The 17612-nt window shown below is 34.9% G+C and overlaps 1 pseudogene; it reads right to left on the reverse strand.

Annotated features, from left to right (window-relative positions):
• Positions 1-214: 214 nt before the first annotated feature.
• On the reverse strand, positions 215-13489 carry LOC114262246 (nicotianamine aminotransferase 1-like; annotated as a pseudogene).
• Between the last annotated feature and the right edge of the window lie 4123 nt (positions 13490-17612).

Consider the following 17612-nt stretch of genomic DNA (forward strand, 5'->3'; position numbering starts at 1 on the left):
GAACTCCCTATTCATCTCGACAAGCCTCTCCCGATTCTCAAAAGACTGCATTGAGAAAGAGTGGGCATGTTGGATGGCCTGAAAGAAAACAGAGGTATTAAAGAATATTCAAAGTATGAAATAAAGGGAAGGAAAGAAGAAAAATTACCAAATAGAAGACATTTACCTGAACGGAGTGCTGAAGCATTAGAGCGTAGTTCTCATACTCACTGTACTAGGTGTTTCGCTCCAAATCGCCTCGAAAAAGTAGAGCGGTACTGAGTGCAACGCCGACGTTGATATCATCGGCACTATCACTTGCCATGACAGGCTTGTCTTCCAGAGTAATTGTAGGGGCCCATGGGGCATCAGGCTTTTTTGATCCCGAAGTTGTTGCAGAAGAAGACCTCGACTTTTTTGGTTTTTGGGATTCTGGTAGTTGAGACTCAGAATGCCTTTTCCCAGCGGAAGGTTGAGATTTATCACTCTTAGCCAACTTTGAGATAGGCAAGGTGTCTTTAGATTCAACTTGAGCTACCTTAGCCTTTGGTTGAGCCTTCTTTATTCTTTTCAGCTTCGGTGGAGGTTGGGTTTGTGCTGGTTGATCGTCAACAGATGATGGAATGCTGGCCAGAAGATCTTTTGCAACTAGTTTTGGGCGACCCATCTCGCCAGTAGAGACTGTTCGGCGTCGGCGGCGGCGTTGTGATATTGGAACCAAGTATGGAGCTGAAGTTAACGGTTGCTCGGCTGGATCAGAGGTTAACCCCTGGTCTGCCCGAGATGTGGATATGGTCTGTGGCGTTGTGGCAGATGGTGGAGAAAGGCTTTTCTTCTTCCTCTTAGGGACGTCAGGCAGAGTTGATTTATAGGTTGGGATAAAGTTGAGGAGCAGAGGCGCCTTTCGTTTGTGAATTGGCAAGTTCAAAAGTTTTTTCAAATCCTTGCTTGGATAGAAGGATTGGCGAAAATTCTTTGGAGGCTGAGGAAGAACTGCAAAGATAAAAACAGCACAGACATTAGAACAAGAATATTGAAAACTTTATGCAGGAAGATAAAAAGAAACTTAATGAAGGGTGGCCCTTACCAGCTCCTTCTCCCAAAACAGTTCGGCTTAAGAGATAAAGATGGAGGTCGTCGCTTGGCTGAAACTCCCAATTGCCCGAGACAATGAAGTAATCATCTCCAGCTCCCTTGTTGGAGTCTGGATGGTCGGCTACGATTTTATATTCGGTGGATCTCGGCTTAAGGTAATAGACATAATCTGTGTCTTTTCTAAGACGACACATAGTATAACAGTATTGGAAATTGGCAAGTGTAATCCTGGCATTCTCTTATTTAACTAAAGCTGTGGTACCAGTAATAACTCGGTAAGAATTGATGGCGAGTTGCATTAGGTTCAACTTATAAAAGTGAAGAATTTGACGAAAAAAGGGTCAAGTGGAAACCGAAGTCCACACTCAATAAAGGCAACTACAGGGAAGGGCATGGAGTGATCAGTAGGCATGATGGAGTCATCATCCCCAGCCAACCTCAGATTGACATTGGCTGGGATTTCAAACTCTTGCCTAAAAAGTTCTAGCTTGGAGGGGGTGTCTACCCGATGTTCCCACATACCCATGATATCGGGATAACTAAAGGTATTGGATTTCAGAAAGAAGATATTTCAAAAAGGGTTATTGGGACCTCGGCAAAAAACCTAGGTTTGAACTGGTGCAGAAATTTGTAAAGGATATTTCAGTTTTTCCTAAAATGTGGGTTCTACAGACAAATCTCAAACTTAAAACTATGGAGATGAAGATTAAAGGCACAGATCTGGAAAAGACACAAAAAACAGAAAACAAAGGCAAAGTTTCAGAATCAAGAACAGAGATGGACTATCAAAAACATGAAGAATAAAAAGGGTTGAAGGCCAAGAACAGTGGCAAGACGTGCAAGAAAACTATGAACAGTACATGTATTTAAGGCATAAGCAAAAAATAAAATCAACGCATTCAGATGTATGATTCACAAATTAAATGTTTGAGCAAGGCAGTAATAACAAGAAATTCCAGAAAAGATCAAGAACTGGAATAAGAAGAAAACAGTTGCTTACCAGAAAATATGAAGCCGGTGTAAAGATCGCCGAAGTCAGACGACGGTCGTGGAGGCAACGAAATGGTGCAAAACACGCCGGAAGTGGTGAGCGGAATAAGTTTCAGAACAAGGAAGCTTGAACAATGGCGGACTCGAGAAGAGAAAGTTAGAGAGAGAAAAAGTTTTTCAGAAACAAGAATAAAGTGAAAGGGAAAAATCGAAGAGGTGTTTTGTTAAAAATGAAAACGACGGCAAAAAGTAATCAATACACCTGGAAGAACGTATGCGTCACACGGCGCACGAGAGAGAGAGACGACCAACGGGCGCGTCACAAGTACGAACCAGTAAGAAAGAAACGCGTGGCTAAAAATGGTTGAATTATGGTGTATGACAGCTCATACGCGTGAAAGGGTTCTTGAAGTTCTTGTTCTTCAGCAAAGACATATCGGCCAAAATAATGATCTTGGCTGAAATACTGAAAACTGACGTACTGGAAAAACGAAATGATATAGGTTCCATCACCTCAGAATGCCGAGGTAATAGAACCTAGGGGGCAGTTGTGGGGATATATTTTTGAGTACCGACACGTAGCAAGGTAACGCCGACATGTCAGCCGAGATACCACGTGTCAGGGTCATGACGCCAAGGTGATCTCAGTCAAGCCGAGGTTATCTCCGAAGATATCGGAATCCGAGATAAGCGGATAAGAGATAAGGGACAAGAGTCCTAGAATACAGAGGAGACTTAGCCAAGATAAGGATAAAACTCTTAGGGAGTTTATCTTTATCTATGAAGGAGTCCAAAGTAAGTACTAAACAGGAATCCATAGAAGTCAAGCTTCTATTGGGATTAGGATTGAGGTAACTATAAAAGAGAGGCACCCCCGTGGGTGTAAGGTACGCAATTTTATGCTTTAAGCATTGAGTTTAGCACTTGATTTATCTTTGAGAGACATACTGACTTGATCGTCGGAGTGCCCCCGGGTGGTCGAAACCACCGCCGGAATCTTCTCTTTCTATTGCAGGTCAGCCAGGTGCCATCTATTCTGCCAGTGCTCTCCAGCTGATTACTAAGCGGACAGTGTGGTCAGAAAATCACTCACACAGTAATACTATTTCAATAATTAACAGGTAACATTTGAAAAGTGTTACTTACCAAAAAGAGAAAAAAAAATGTTTTGAAATGAATACAAAGGACCATGGTAAAATTTAAATAAAAATTAGATAGTAAAAAGTATAATTTATATTTTTTTTTTCCCTAAAAAATGTGCTCATGTAAATATTTTCATCCATATTTTAATGGTGAGTAACCAGAGGGTTTTATTGAAACAAAAATTGAAATCTTAAGATTTAATTGTTTTGATTAGAAGGAGAGAACTAAAGTAAAATTGGGGCAAAATTTTAAAGATAAATTTGTAATTTCAGTTAACAATAATATGTGTACCATATCATGGGTCACTATTATATCTTAATTCACACATTTAAGATAAAACATTTAAGGAAAATTTGATTATTTTAGTTGACTTTTTGGCTATTTAATGAGATGAAAAAGTTATGTTTTGGATGATTGGTGAATTTTTTTGTAATTGAATAGATGGTTATGAGAGAAAAAATAATTGATTAATGTGTAGAATGTAATATTTTATCTTATTAACTATTTAAACTTCTTTTTTCTTTATGTCTTTGTTGACTATTTTAATTAAAAAAATTATTCTCAAACAAGACCTTAAAAAAAAAAATGTCGGGTTTATTTAGTAGTTATCAAAAATAGATGAATGTTGGTAAAAGTTAAATTTTTTAATTGTCAACTAAAAAAGCTGAAGTCAAAATTTAACTTTTTTTAACTTTAATATTAAAAAAAAATCATAAACCAAACAAAAAAGTTTATGAATCAAGTTTGTGAAAATTTTAAATATATCAACTAAAAATATAAAGTTTTTTAATTTTTTTGACTTTTTAATTATTTTAACTTAAGACTAAAAAGTCTCGTTTAGGATAGATTTTTTGATTTTTTTAATTTTTGTAAGAGAAAAAATGAAATAATTATGATTTAAATGTGATGATTTGTTTTATTAAATTAAAAAATCTATTTTATTTTTTTATAGTTAAAATAGTTAAAAATTCAAAAAACCTGACATGCTAAACGAAGGCTGAGGTCTCGTTTGGGAACAAGCTAATTTAGTAGCTTTTTGGCTATTTGATTAAAATATGAACTAAAAAAAACTAGTATATTTGGGATGATTTTTTAATTTTTTACGAAAAGATGTGCAAAAAGTAGAAAGAAAAAGAATCTTTAACTTTTTGATATGAATTATTGATTTTTTAACTTTTTTAATAATTTTTTGACTAAACCGACTAGTCTTCAAATGAGGCCTGAGTGTAAAAATTTGAAGGGCAAAAATAAAAGCTCGGGACATCAATTTCGGGTAAGTTATGATGTTGACCTTTGATATATTTGAATGTCAATTACAACAGCTCACTGACTATAGAGGAAGTTTCGTTGTATTTATTTATGCTTGAATTTCTCAATTTCCATGGTCTGGCTTTCCTTTTTAATTTGTTTTTTGGCATGTTTGTAGTAAATGTCTTATGCAAAACCAAAATTCGTTTTCCCTTCTGATTTCCCTCCTTTTGTCACACTTTCTTGTCCTCCAAGAAACACAATGTTCATATTAATATATGGTTAATGTGTTGTATTAGAGGGCCTCAAATATGAATACACAAGACAAATTCAAGAGATTTACGTGATTGGACAAATGCCTACTCTACAAAGACAGCTCGATTTCACTAGATTTAGAGAAAATTAGCAATCACTCAATTCTTTACTACTCTTTACAATTTAATGTTTGTCATACCAAATACAATAATTTACCTATCTATTTATACGTTTTTTCTGAGGGTGAAAGACGGAAACGGTGATGCCAAAAATCACCGACTCACCATCTCAAGGGAAACTTCACTGTAGCTTCCATTGTTAACTTGCAAAAGTTGAACTCAAGATGATGTTTTCTTATAGTAGCTTCTGGAGATTCTAGGATCCATCTTGAACCTTTTAAGTCCTCTTCAGAAAAGAGAAATCATTCTTCTATTTTTCTTTTTCTTTCTTAATGGAAAAGTTGGTGAATTTGTGCTCTAGCCCCTACATTTGTTAAAAATACAATTTAGCCCCAGTTATTTCTAAATTTTTTGTTTTGGCCCTGAAAATTCTAGAATTTTCAATTTTGCCGCCGAAAATTTGAAAATTTTTAATTTGATCGCTGAAAAGGGTAGAGGAATTCTAAGATTAGACATGCCTATCTGTAGCTCAACTTTTCGTGCCCCTCTTTTGGAAGACGAATAAGCCCTACAGTATCGGACTCGCGCGGTTCTGAATCTGATCTCACAAATGCAATGTAAAATAGATAAACACCAAAGAGTTCAAATCCGGCAAATCTTTTGAAAAATCAATTTTGAATCAAATTGCCAAAAATGGACTACTTTGCCAGATACAGAGTCGCCACCTAAATATTTTTGAGAAATTTAGAAAACCCATGACTCGTGCCAAAGGTCACGTGTCTGTCATCACCAAGGTTGTCTCTGCTCGGGAACTTAGGTACAAGAGGAGAAGGTCATGAATTGAGCACCCCCGCTCGTCCGATCAAAGATCGGCCTCTACTAATCATGATGTGAATCTTATTTACATTATATGCTCTTGTTCCGATTATTAGGCTAGCATTATTATGCGATGCATACACACACAAGTATAGACTAACTTGCAAAAATTGAAACACTTGATTTCATGTTTATTTTTTTAAAAGAGTTTGTGAATGTGCCACTTGAAAAAGTGGGCTCAAATGTACATTATTCAAATTTTTTCAATTCAAGCAACTAGCCTTCATCCACAGGCATTCAAACAGTTTATCATCTAAGCATTTAGCCTTATGGCAAGCATGCTAGACATGGCAACAATCATGTTCGTGCAATATGCTAAAGAACAAAAGAGTTCACCTAGTACTCCAAGCCAAAAAAAAATGACAAAGTTAGAATAATGCGTTATCCTAATTATGCAATGTGACTAATGTCACGACTCGCTTCCCGTACCCAAAGGTTAAGCATTGTAATGGCCAGTAACTGAAGTTACCCACGGTCAATTCTTGAACAAATAAATAAACACGAACGGAAGTAATATTTAAATGAGGGTACCAAAATAATCATTGGAACTTCTATTTTTATTATAAAATGTATTGGCCAAAGGCCGATATTTACATATAAACATATCATAAAAATATTGTGTGTGTCTAATCTGCAATCCCGCATCTAAGAATTTCCAAAAGCTATTTCTGAATTGCATTATTTCTTGAAAATTGATAAACATTTATAAGCACATGGCAGAGTGAGAAATATTATATAAAAAGTATAAGGGACACGAAATAACCATGGATAGTTAATTAGGCCAAAACATTTACATAACCCAATTTGGTAAATAAATCGTTGGTAAACAAATCATTTAAGTGGCAGAAACTGAAATATAGAAATTATGTAAATAAATAACCATAACCACGGTACAGAACAGAACAGAACAGAGCACACAGAAGTGACAATCAAAACAGAGGTCAAGATTCAAAAGGTGGCTCGTACGAATTCTAGAGGTGGCTCCCACAACAGTATAGCACTTAGCTCCGTACAGCACTTTGCTCCGCACAGAACAAAGGTCAATGGATCCATGATAGACAGAGGGCCACAAAGTGGTCAAACAGAGGCCAATGGTTATTTAAGTCCCCCAAGGCGTGGGACTCCCGTGGTGGTACTTACAAAACATAATTGTTTATAAGGTTATAGTAAAATATTCTTTAAAATATAAACAAACATATCCATGGGTTTCATTTTAAACAAATAGGGTGCAGAAATTAAACCACGTAACTGAAATAATAATATAGTTTATAATAATTTATAAAATATAACTTGTATAAAATAAATATGGTAAGTCAAAACATACGTAAAATATATTATGGTGACTCAAGGTATAATATAACTCACCTTAACTTTAATACTTCACTTTTTCTTTCAACTACCAAAAACCTTCTCAACTTCCATTATTTTCTTTCCCTCTTCTTTCTCTCTTTCTCTCCCTTTCTTCCTCATTTCTTCCTTCTTTTCCTTCGCCCAGCTGAATCGCCTCCCTATTTATAAGAAGGTAAGGCCATTGGTTGGCTAATGCGTGGCCAACGCATATCTTTCCCCAAGATTTGATTCATAATCATATAGATTTATATTTATGTTATATAAATACTTAAGATAATTGTATTTTGACCCAAGTTTTTAATATAATTATATAAATAATTTAATTCCTAATTAAATTACACTTTATTATATACTAACAGTAAATTAATTAATTATTTATATTTTGACCCCTAAACTTTTAATAATTATATTGTTTTACAAAATTACACATAATAATATATAATAAATTATATATTTTCCTAACTGTGATTAAATTATATTAGTATAAATTCTACAGAATAATTAAAAATCTGGGTTGTTACAACTAATGCAACGCATGCGATATGCAATTACTAGGCTCGGCTACTAATATGGTATATGAATCAATTTGATAGCACGCGGTCTAAGCACGTATTCAAAGAAGTATTAACTAACAATGCAAGTTAGAATGATGTGCCGAGTCTCGATGCATGCAAGACAAGTGGATGCAAGGCAGAGATGCTAAACAAAACATGATGCCCTAAACTAACCAACATAAGCTAGTAAATAAAAGAGAGAAAGACATGGGATTGGAAAACATACACATTATTATAAGTTTGCACCCTCACACAAGAGGGTCCAAATAAACTAACTAACTAAGTTAATTACTACAAATTACAAAACGAACTAACTATCTATTACAACAACACAACTAATTAACTATTCTAGCTAATTATTACAAATTGGAACTAACTAATTAATTACACTAATTACTTAATTACAAAATTCTAATTAGCTAACAAATTAATTACAACATGAATACAGCATGAAATAATGTAACTAAATTAACTAATTAGCCCCGGAAAGCGAGGGATGCTCATGCATGCGCAGATTTCCACCCGAAAAGGCCACTGTTCTGCTGCCAGGAAGCCTCTGTTGCATAGTTAGAACACTTGCACTGTTTTCCACCTCAAAACCAACTTTGTTCTGTTTCAAAAGGGCACTGCTCAATTTGTCAAAAATGGCCGGCAAGCCATAAGTGGTGCCCTGCCAGCCACAAATGATGGCTTGCCCTCCAAAAATGGTAGCCTGTCGGCCACAAAATCCTAGTTCCTCATGCTGCAACAGAGAGCAAACAGAGCACAACCAAGATATTCTCAATGGTTGTTTGTACAATTTACCCCTCCTTATCATCAAACAGCTCAAAGAAGTAGTAAATTTGGTTCACAAACCATCAATCGATGCAATTCATTGAATGATAGCCTATGAACCAAAGTGTACAAGTTCAATAAATGCAACAAAATAAAAACTCTCAAACCTCCTCCCTATCATGGATTGATCAAGGGAAGTGGTTGAGATTGACTCTTGAACCATTTACATCACTAACAAGTATGAAATGATTCAAGACTCAAGGGTTCAATTAACATCCGATTGAACCCTAGCCAAGTTATTATCTTGCATCATTTTTCGTCCTCATTTTATTACTCCATTTTAATTACCAACCATTCCTTAGTAAATTAAGTCCAAAGGTGAGCTTTAAGTCTTCTAATGGAAAGAAGCATCAAACCAAGAGTTGTTTTAGACATGAGAGAAGTGTCATGTCGTTGGTAATGAACCCCCAAAGGAATTAAACCATTAAGCATAAGACCTCAATCTCATGCTTTAAATAAGCAACTAGTTTGAACCAACTTTCAAAGCAATGCAAAAGCCAAGAAAGGAGGGAGATTGTAGAGGTAATTAAAGGTGAAAACAAGTATGGAAAGCCATAAACAAATGTTATCAACTCAAATAGGTAGGTTGCTAAAGCCTAAATCCCCAACCTAAGAGGACTATTACACTATAAGCATGTAATACAAAGCTCAAATGAAATGAACAACTAAAAATAGTCCTAGAACAGTGCTAAATCAGTCCTAAAGCATGCTGGAATTAAGACAAAAATAGTTAGAACAATAAGCTAAAACATGGAGCTATGTAAGCTAGTAAGCAGGATACAAGGAGGGGAGGCTAACCTCTCCAATTTTGGACTTCAAAACAACATTTTAGCCATTGAAAAAGCTTTAAAATTCAGTATTTAAAAGCTCAAAAAAAGATTGTATAAATGTGGGAAACACAAGGGTAAAGGCTAGAGAAGCAAGATGGAAAAAAAGATGAACCACCCCTCCACCCTTTAAGGCCTTAAACCACAAGTTTCAGTCTAAAATTACAAAGTTTATACAGTCCAAAAATAGCTCAAAAATAGTAGGAAAAATAAGCAAATAAGACAAGCCAAGCCTTATACCTCTTGAAGAGGAGAACACTTCTAAGCAACAATTCAACACATACACACCCTCAAGAACTCAAAGTAGGCTCAAAAGTACCACAACTCAAAGATGGAAAGGTTTGGTTTAGAGTGCATAGGCAATGGCTCAAGAAATTTGCAAGAGAGAGAGAGAGAGAGAGAGAGAGAGAATTGTAGAGGGAGAGAAAATATTTTGCTCCAAAATTTTCTAACCTTGAAAGCAAGAGGGGAGGTCCTCTATATATAGACAAACATCAAACTCCCTTAGAAATATCAATACATACATGTGTAAGCAAGTGCATGCATCTGTGACAACAGCTTGCACAGTTGGCAAAAATATCTGTCAAAACACACTTGTGGCCGATAGGCAAGATCAGTGGCCGGCAGCCAATAGCAGTGGCCAACAGGTCCCAAGGTTTTTCAGGCTTGAAGAACTATGGTTATGGTCCAAAACAAGGCAAGAGGTGTATAGGGTTTGAAGGCTCAAAGCTATGGCACTCTGCTAGGGACTTCGAGCACTTAGCAAGCATATACACATTCATCATTGGGTGTGCCAGTGGTGACGTCCAAGTCATAAGGGCGGTCAAAAATGGGGTGTCTACACTATCTAACAAAAAATTGGATATTATTTGGAAGAGCAAATTTGAAGGGCCGACCGATAGAATTTATACAATGGTAACTGTATCACATTGTGAGACTTGTGATCGTTATTTATTCTTGTTGATTTTATGCGTCAACTCCATATGGCTTCATTTGTTTTGCTTCTGCTGAAGTATTGTGATCGTTGATATTTATTGGAGATAGATCATTTGGTGTAAAACCTTTGGAGGCTTCAAAAAATCCTAAATCTCTTAATTTTGGAGGCTATTTGGAGATTCAGTTGACTCATTAGGACTGCTGATGAATTTGAAATTTTGGTTTGTTTTTGAAGCTTGCTGAATATTTCAAATTTTGGTTAAAGCTTGTTTGCTTCAGCATGTCAACTTTGGTTAAACTCCTTTGTTTGACTCTCTTGTCGTTGAATTGAGTTTTGTGAGAACAAATTTGTACCGCTTTTTGAAGTTGTTTAGGAAAAGAATTTGAAGCCTCTTTTGATTAATCTCCTCAACATTTGGTACAAGCGATTTGTTCATCATGGTTTTATTTGTAGTTGTCAATGACAACTTTGTTGGTGCCTTTTGTCTTTGCAATTTGGATTTGTTGCAAAAAATTAGAAGAACTACTTCGTTTTGTTCTACAGTTTAGATTGGCTTGAGATGTCTCAAGCTTTTGAGTCTACTGTTTCATTTTAATTTGTTTGAAAAGCACTCGTTTATTTTGTTTAGTGCAGCAAAATTTGATTTGGGCATTAGAGTGCGTTCACTTTGAAACACACGCATGGTTGGTTGTTTATCTGCTTATGGTATCTCACTAAGGTGGGGTTTTGTTCAAATTTATGTATTGGAGAATTTTCGCCAAAGCGGAGAATCGAAACCAGAAGAAAAAGATCTGCACTCGGTCAACCAGAAAACCAAATAAGGTCCACCTGCAAATACTAGAGAGATAAAGATAGAGAGGGGGGAGAGAGAGAACCCCATATTTTTCAAGAATGCCATTAGGATCATTTGTGACAAGTCAACCAAGTCGCCAATTGGGAACAATCCACCTCTTTGATATAAAGCCAACAGTAATAACCGGTGCAATTGATCCAAAGACTCCCATAGGCACAAATAGATTAATCCCAAAAGTAAGATGATCACAAACTACATCAGAAATCACTAATATATATCCCAAGCTTTCTCGCAGTCTCAGTAACCTACAATATCAGACAATTAGGCACCACATGATAACCAAAACCATGATATTACCATAGTACACATTAACTCCACAAAACTAAAACATGCACCTTCTTTAAATGTCGGTATGTAAAAACATTCCCACAATGATTTCCAGGGTTAACAATAAGCATAGCAACAATATTCTCATATGCGAGAGCTTCAATTGCATCAAGATCTACCTCCCAACCTTTCTCTAGAAGAGGATCAAAGTGGCTGACTTATAGACTTTTATATGCAGAGCGGGCTTCATAGAATGGGCAGCCTAGTCTCGAAAGTAGAATCTTGGCATTAGGCCGAGCAAGAACCGTTAAGATAACTTCGATTGCTTATGTGCATCTAATTGTTAGATAAATATCGTTTGACGATAACTTGTATGGAAGATCCTCTGAGAGGTGCTCTGCTATGGCCCTATTTAAAAATGATGGTGTAAGAATGAAATTGATTGGATGAACTACATTTTTAATGAATTAAGAACAATTATTATCATTTTCTTTCTCTTTTATAGGATGAGTAAATTTTATATTTTCTAAGTACTGTTTTCCAACCAACTTAAAATGAAAAAAGGCAATCAAATCAGTGCAATACTTTAGATCTTATAGTGAAATGTTCAAAGTACTAAACAAAAACAGGAATCTTCAATCAATCTTGAGCAAAAAAACATAAATTCAACAACTTTACTAGGAAAACAAAATTTCATAACGAGGGTTGCAATCAATAAAATGTGAAATATATGGCTCAGAATGTATGGGGCAGGTAATGGCTCAGTCTGTGACACAACAAAGAATCTACATATATGTTATCAAATGATCAACAATGTACTTTTTTTTTTCTTTTTTTTGATAACCGATTGTCTAGACTAGTTATGCACACCTCAATTAATTACGGGGAACCAATCCCACAGTGCACTTACAGGGTCCCATTTAAAACCAGTGCACATGCCATGTTTGGATTGGTCCCAAGGAACTTATTAGGGCTAGTGAGTATTGAACCTGTAAATTGAAGGGCGCACACCTCAAGTCCCAAATTGTGCCCACTACGCCAACCCCTTGAGATAAGCTAGTGAGTATTGAACCTGTAACCTGAAAGGAGCACACCCCAAGTCCCAAATTGCCTCACTAGGCCAACCCCTTGAGATTATCAGTAATGCACTCATCTGTTATTATTTTAAATTCATCATAACAAAGCTCTCAAATTTAATTTTGAAATCCATAACAATCTTTACATTGTTATTTCAAATGACAAAGCTCTTAAATTCAGTTTTAAAATCCATACATAAAATTATCAATTTGGCTTATTCTCCTTGTGCCAAATTCTTCAATTTGAAATCTATAAATCCAAACACAAGTTAAATAAGGAGGAAGAAATTTGAGCAAGAACCATTAAATAACGAGGAAGAAATCTTTAAGCACTAACTGTTAAATAATGGGGAAAAAATTTGAGCACTAGCCATCCATTTAGATCGTAGATTGAGAAAACAATAAAAATATTGTAATTTCTAGCCTAGGTGAAAAGAATTACTGTGTTTTTGCACTATGATGCTTGAATGAGTTAAACAAAGTAGAGGGGACCAATGAGATTCCTTTTCTTACAATATATTTTAATGGGTAATTTCAATAATATTATAAAAAATAGATGACTAATCACTTTACTTGTCATCAAATTTCACTATTTTAGTGAAATGTGAAACCTAAAATTGAAAAACTAAATTTTAATACAAAGATGATACATATTGATATTATAATCTAATTATTTCTTATTTTTCACTGTCCATATATATATATATATATATGACAAGGTAGTAATAATATTGTTGCTTAAAAATAGAGTCGATCCTCTACAATATCGTCATTGGTATTACCATTGCATAGAATTGTAATGGCTTTCCTCCATTTTTGATCATTTATGATCTAACTTATAAATCAAATATAATAAATAGATCTTATTATCTCTTATTATTTTGGCAAAATTCAAATAGACTATAAGTAAGTATACCTTATAGGTGGAAGAATATCGACATTAAGGGCATAACCATTGAATTTTGCAGAGTGGAGGGCATCAACGACGGCGTCCTCGGCAATGGGGGTAGTATGGAAGGAGGGGAATGTAGAGGGGTCGCCATGGCCGAGAAGGATGGTGGGGCATAGGTCTGCTTCATCAATGTTTTACATGACCTCACTTAGAACACCTCATTTATGTATTGGAGAATTTTCGCCAAGGTGGAAAATTGTGAAGAATTGTCTCAACTTCTTGCGAGAAAATTCTTCACAATTCTCTACCTTGGAAAAAATTTACATAAATTTGAACAAAACCCCACCTTAGCAAGATAGCTTAAACAGAAAAACAACCAACCATGCATGTGTTTCAAAGTGAACACACTCTAATGCCCAAAACAAATTATGTTGCATCAAACAAAACAAATGAGTGTTCTTCAAACAAATCAAAATGAAACAGTAGACTCAAAAGCTCGAGACATATCAAGACAATCCAAACTGCAGAACAAAACGAACTAGTTCTTCTAATTTTCTGCAACAAATTCAAATTCCAAAGACAAAAGGTGCCAACAAAGTTGTCATCGACAACTACAAATAAAACCATGGTGAACAAACCGCTTGTACCAAATGTTGAGGAGACTAATCAAAAAAGGCTTCAAATTCCCCTTAAACAATTCTAGAAAGCGGTAAAAATTTGCTCTCACAAAACTCAATTCAAAGACGAGAGCCAAACAAAGGAGTTTAACCAAAGTTGGAGTTCTGATGCAAACAAGCTTTAACCAAATTTTGAAATATTAAGCAAGCTTCAAAAACAAACTAAAATTTCAAAATTCATCAGTAGTCCTAATGAGTCAACTAAATCTCCAAATAGCCTCAAAAATTAAGAGATTCAAGATTATTCAAAGCCTCCAAACGCTTTACACCAAATGATCTATCTCCAATAAATACCAACGATCACAATACTTCAGCGGAAACAAAACAAACGAAGCCATATGGAGTAGACGCATAAAATCAACAAGAATAAATAATGATCACAAGTCTCACAAAGTGATATAGTTACCACTGTACAAATTCTATCAGTCGGCCCTTCAAATTTGCATTTCCAAATAATATCCAATTTTTTGTTAAATAGCCATGTCTAATCTTAGAATTCCTCCACCCTTTTCAGGGGTCAATTGAAATTTTTCAAATTTTTGGGGGCTAAATTGAAAATTTTGGAATTTTTAGGGCCAAAACAAAAAATTTAGAAATAACTAGGGCTAAATTGTGATTTTTTAACAAATTCAGGGACCAAAACACAATTTCACCAACACTCAGGGGCCAGAATGCAAATTTTAGAAATTACTAATGGTGGTACCTTGCTGATAAGGCACAGAATATTCCACAAAACATTAATGTCATAGTGATGTCACAAGATATTCCACAGTGATGTCACAGAATATTTTACAATGATGTCACAAAATATTCTTCTTTGGCTCAGCTAGGCTCGACTTGGCTCGGTTCGCTCAGCTCAGTCTGTTTTCTCAGCTCGGATGTTGATTTTTTAGGACAACTTTGACCGGCAATTAGAAGAACTTCTGGCATCCATTTGAGGTGATTTTTTTTTTTTTCAAATTGGTCTACTCAACGAGAGCTATGCAATGGTGTATTCAAAAGTTGATTTCAGCAACTTTGAAATCTGGTAGAGTTCTGAAATAAAGATGCAGAAGCTCTGTTTTGCAGAACGATGCCCTGATACCAATTGTTATGCTCAAAGACCCATATATGAGGCAAGTTGATGAGAAATAAATAATAATAATGCACTCACAAACAAAGATGCACAATTGTGAAGAATTGTCTCAACTTCTCTATTAAGAAAGAAGAAGAAAAATAAAAGAATGATTTCTCTTCTCTAAAGAGTACTTGAAGGTTCAAGATGGATCCTAGAATCTCCACAAGCTACTATAAGGAAACATCATCTTAAGTTCAACTTTTGAAGGTCAACAATGGAAGCTAAAGTGAAGCTTCCCGTGAGACGGTAAGTCGGTGATTTTTGGCGTCACTGCTTCCATCTCTCACCGTCAAAAGAAACCTATAAATAGATAGGTAAGTTGTTAATCTTGTTGTTTAATTTTGATGATGCCTACACTATTATTTGAAAATTTTGGATTTTTTAATATACATATTTTATATTATTTGACACTAAATATTATCTATTTAAAATATAGGTTGTATGATATATTCGTTATAAATATTATTTAAATGAAAATATTTTGAATATATTACTATTCACGATTTTGAAAATTTTGGGTGGTCACTATTCACTTTTTGGCAAATTTAAAATTGATTAGTTGTATTATTTTGACAAAATTGATTGATTGGTTGGCTGGTCACCACTCACTTTTTGATAAATTGAAAATTGATTAATTGTATTATTTTGACAAAATTGATTGATTGGTTGTATTATTTTGACAAATGTAATATTGATGAATTGTTTCCTTTTGATATACTCACATGGGATTATTGGTTATTTGAGTGTATTTATAATCTCTTCAACAATTACAAAACTTTTAGAAGGGGTATATATATATAGTTTTTTTTATCTGATATGTATATAAATAAATGTGTGATATTATATTCAAAAGTGTGAATTGAATTTTATATTCAAAATGTTGATTCAACTTGTCTGCAGAAGTTTGACAAAGAGAAATACCTTACATGTATATAATATTAAAATTATATAAAAAAAGCAATGGTAGTAGAATTTGCATCATATTAATATAATATTTTGAAATAAGATAAGCCAGATGTCTTGTCATGGAAATTTACAAGCACTTTATAAAATATCGTTTGAACTCCTTTTAAAAATATATATATATTCATGGTGTGTATTTATTATATTATATATATATATATATATAATAGAATATAAAATGTAATTGTAGTGATTGCAGGAGAAGATTTATTCTTTTCAAATCCTTGAAGATGTTTGAATTTGCCCGCGTAAAGAAAAAGAAAAAGGTGCAAGTTGGCACAATTTTCATGTTGCGTTTGACTTCAAAGAACACCATAATGATGGAGCATTGTGTTGTTTCCACTTGATTCGAAGGAGCTTCTGTCTCTCCAACTGGTATATTTTTTGTTATAAAAGTGTTTTGTGTGGAGAAAAATTCAGAACTTGAAGAGAAAAAATCTATGTGCTCCAAAATTTTGAGTGTATTGTATTCTGCTCTTTCACTTTTAGATCTAAGTGTAATCTTTGTTCTTACACTTTTATATTTATTCTTTGTCAGAAAATTATTGTAAAAGAGGCTTAAAGTACCTCTGTAAACTCAACTTTCTTTGCGCCCCCTTTTCGGAGAGCTCGAATTGGTCTTACAGTTCGGACTCTTGTCACGGTTCTGAATCTAATCTCACAAAGTGTAATGTGAAACTGATAAACACCAAAGAGTCCAATCCGGAAAATCATTTTGAAAAATCAGATTTTGAATTAAATAATGCCAAAACTGTACTACTTTGCCAGATTACAGAGTCGCCACCTAAATATTTTATTTTAGGGAAATTTAAGAAACCCTGACTCGTGCCAAAAGCCACGTGTCCATCATCACCAAAGTTGTCTCGGCTCGGGAACTTGGGTACGAGAGGGGAAGGTCCTAAAATGAGCACCCCCGCTCGCCCGATCAAAGATCGGCCTCTACTATCATGATATGATGTTTTACAAACCTCATGTGTTCTTATCCGGTTATTAACTAACTTTACTACGTGACGCACAGAAGCAAGTTTAGACTAAGTGGCAAGACTTGGAACAATTCAACTCATATTTTTTTTCGAAAATGGTTTGAAGTTGCCACCCTCAAGTGGGCTAAAACGCGGATTTGCCATCAAACATGATGGACTTAAAACATGATTTGCCACTTCGCAAAGTGGACTTAAAACTCACATACATTGAATTGTTCCAATGCAAACAACAAAGCCTTCATCCACAGACATTCATGCAGTTTAGCAAGTAAGCACATAGCCTCATGGCAAGCATGCGAAACATGGCAACATTTACACTCATGCAAGTATGCTAAAGCGTAAAAGCTTACCGAGTACTTCAAGCCAAAACAAAATCTAGTTAGAAAGAATGCATGATCCTAACTATGTTAAGATGCCTAATGCAACACATGCAATAATGCAATTAATAGGCTCGGCTACTAATATGGCATGTGATACAATTTGATAACATGTTGCTAAACATGTATTCAAATAAGTGTATTAAAATATGATGCAGTTTGAATGATGTGCCAAGCCTTGGTGCATGCAAGACAAATGA

Source organism: Camellia sinensis, chromosome 8 (assembly GCF_055761805.1).
Source record: "Camellia sinensis isolate YWXY chromosome 8, ASM5576180v1, whole genome shotgun sequence".
Classification (NCBI taxonomy): domain Eukaryota; kingdom Viridiplantae; phylum Streptophyta; class Magnoliopsida; order Ericales; family Theaceae; genus Camellia; species Camellia sinensis.